Raw genomic sequence first — 2580 nt, 5'->3', positions numbered from 1 at the left:
ACAACTTCATGCATGTGAGATTCAAATGGAAATTCAAACCCAAGTTTTTGTGAAAGATGCATGCAATGCATGATTCATGCTCAAATTTATCATTTAAGCTTAATTCTTGTATCTAACTTCTCAACCCTTTTGAATTCATCCTCCTATTGAGCCAAACATTTAGTGTATGAGTTGAATTCTCACCTCAAGTTTTCAGTTCACAAGTGTAGGAGTTTAGATGTTCCAATTTTCTTCAATTCTTCAACCAACTATAGCAAATCTCTCTTATTGATTTCAATTCTCCAAAATTGGCCCTAGTTCCTCTTCACACACTCTCTCTCGTTTGTTTGTGTGACTCAAAGATGTAATGACGAGAAGGATGAGTAGTGGCACATATAGCGGCCTTATATAAGCTTGATTAGTGGTGATTTGTTAAAACTAATCAAATGAACATTAATTATTCTAATTTATTTCATTCTGAATCGAATTTAAATCGAACCTACCATAAATTTCTAAAATCCTATATAACACATATCCCAAGTCAATTTCTGAATCGAATGCTGATAAGGCCTTCAATTCGCGAACCGAAACGAAAACATGAACAGATCTTTCTACGTCAAACATATATAAGCAGAAATAAGGCAACTTATGATGCAAAATTTCACTTACACTAAATTAGATTATACCAATGCGGATTTAGGCTGTAATTCCTATTTCATGATTTAATTCTAATTTGTTAAAATTAACAAATCAGACAGGTTTAATATTCACTCTAACCTATCTGTCCACAATAACACATTTCAAATAGTCACATGGCATAACAATAACACTTAATACCACCCAATTACACAATTAACATTAAGCACGTAATCAATCTAATTAATTTGCTTAATCAAGGAGAAGGTTGTTACATCCTCTCTCCCTTAGGACATTTGGTCCTCCAAACTCAATAGGCTTCCTTCAGAAAGAATATAGGATCAAGTGGAAATAGGTCTGGATATCTTTTCTTCATATCATTCTTTTTTCCCAAGTTGCATAGACACCACCATGATTTTGCCAATCCACTTTCACTAGTGGAATTTCCTTATTTCTTAACTTTTTGATCCGGCGGTTAACAGCCTGAATGGGTCGTTCTTCATATGTATAATCATCACTCAACACCACGTGGGTAGGCGCAATAACATGAAAAGGATTCCAGAGATAATCCTGCAACATTGATACATGAAAAACATTATGCATATTTTCCATTTCGGGAGGAAGTGCCACTTGATATGCCACTAGATTTGGTTATAGACAATTGCGGCGGATTAATTTCTCTACCAAATTGGCTATGAAGCCTCCGGTCATTATCATCCTTATCGATTGGGCAATGTCCTAATCTGAGGTGTTTGTCGGATGGGTTGCAGGATCAGAATACTCTGAAAATGCTGTCAATTGGACAATGTACACGTTTGGAGCGCCGGTGCAAGAAACAGATTGGGGAGGATTGGTTGGAGATAGCTCGTATTCCCATGATTTGGATCAATGCTGAACAAGTACAATCCTTGGATTGCTAATGTGCTATTTTGAAGCTGAGATTCACATCCAACAGTGTTTGCAGAAAGCTGATTTGAGGAAGTGTGACAACTTAGTCCCAAGTTAGTGCAGAATTGAAGACTGGAGTTTTTGACGGAGCGTGCTTGAAGAATTTTGTGGCTGGCCTCAATGGGTTTGCACGCTTGTTGAATAATACGTCATAGTTTTCAAGGTTCGTTTTCTTTTTCTTGAATAATAATACATCATAGTCAGAATTGAATTTAATTAAACTTGTGAAATTAGAAAGTCACTAAATTTTGATTTCTTTGATTTATCTGTCGTATAGGTTGAAGAAATTGGAAATTGTATTTCATAGCAGAGCGGCATGGGTACGGAATGCTCTCATTTCTCTAATTGCTCTGAAAAGCTTTTGTGGAATTAGATTAGATCATAGATGGCTATGAAGAATTGTAATAATTGGTTGCTGCAAAACATTGCTTTGTTTCCTTTGATTTCATATTTCTAAGCACAGGATGGTGTTTTTTGATTTGTTCCAGGTTGCTTCCTAGTTTCATCGTTCTTCTTTGAGGGATGTGATTTCCATTTATTTGCTCATTTTTAGCTAATTTAGAGCCATTATGTGGATCAATAGGCCATCAGTTTTTTATTTTTTATTTTTATTTTATTTTTTCATTTTTTTAACTTTTAAAAAAAAATTAAAATTAAATTATTATTATTATTATTATTATTTATTTCTGTTATCTTGCCCAGGCTTTTCATGCTTGCAGAATTTCTTTGGTCCACCATTGTATGTTTTGGGAAACTTAAAAAAGGTCACCTTTTTCTCTCTTTTTTTTTTTCGGCGATTTTTTTCAAAATTATGTCAAATTTTTTTTTAAAAAAACTTTTCAATCCATGTAGACGCATCTAATATTTTTTTTAAAAAAAATGAAAAAATCAAAATAAGCCTAAAAAGTTCAATATTTAACTTATTTTTGTTTTTTCTACTTTTTTTTCAGAATTCTTTTCAATTTTTTTTAATTTTTTGGTTTATCTCGTCAAGTTGAATTTAGAATTTTAAAATTT

The 2580-nt window shown here is 33.0% G+C and overlaps 1 long non-coding RNA gene across 1 annotated transcript; it reads left to right on the top strand.

Annotated features, from left to right (window-relative positions):
* Positions 1-1544: 1544 nt before the first annotated feature.
* Positions 1545-2004, top strand: LOC145801029 (uncharacterized). Its single transcript, XR_014341847.1, has 2 exons — positions 1545-1726; positions 1841-2004. It is a non-coding gene; the product is annotated as an uncharacterized LOC145801029 (long non-coding RNA).
* The last annotated feature ends 576 nt before the right edge of the window (positions 2005-2580 follow it).

The sequence above is a fragment of the Camellia sinensis genome, chromosome 10 (genome assembly GCF_055761805.1).
Source record: "Camellia sinensis isolate YWXY chromosome 10, ASM5576180v1, whole genome shotgun sequence".
Lineage (NCBI taxonomy): Eukaryota > Viridiplantae > Streptophyta > Magnoliopsida > Ericales > Theaceae > Camellia > Camellia sinensis.
Note: the sequence above shows the minus strand (reverse complement) of the source record. Positions and strands in the feature narration are given on the sequence as shown.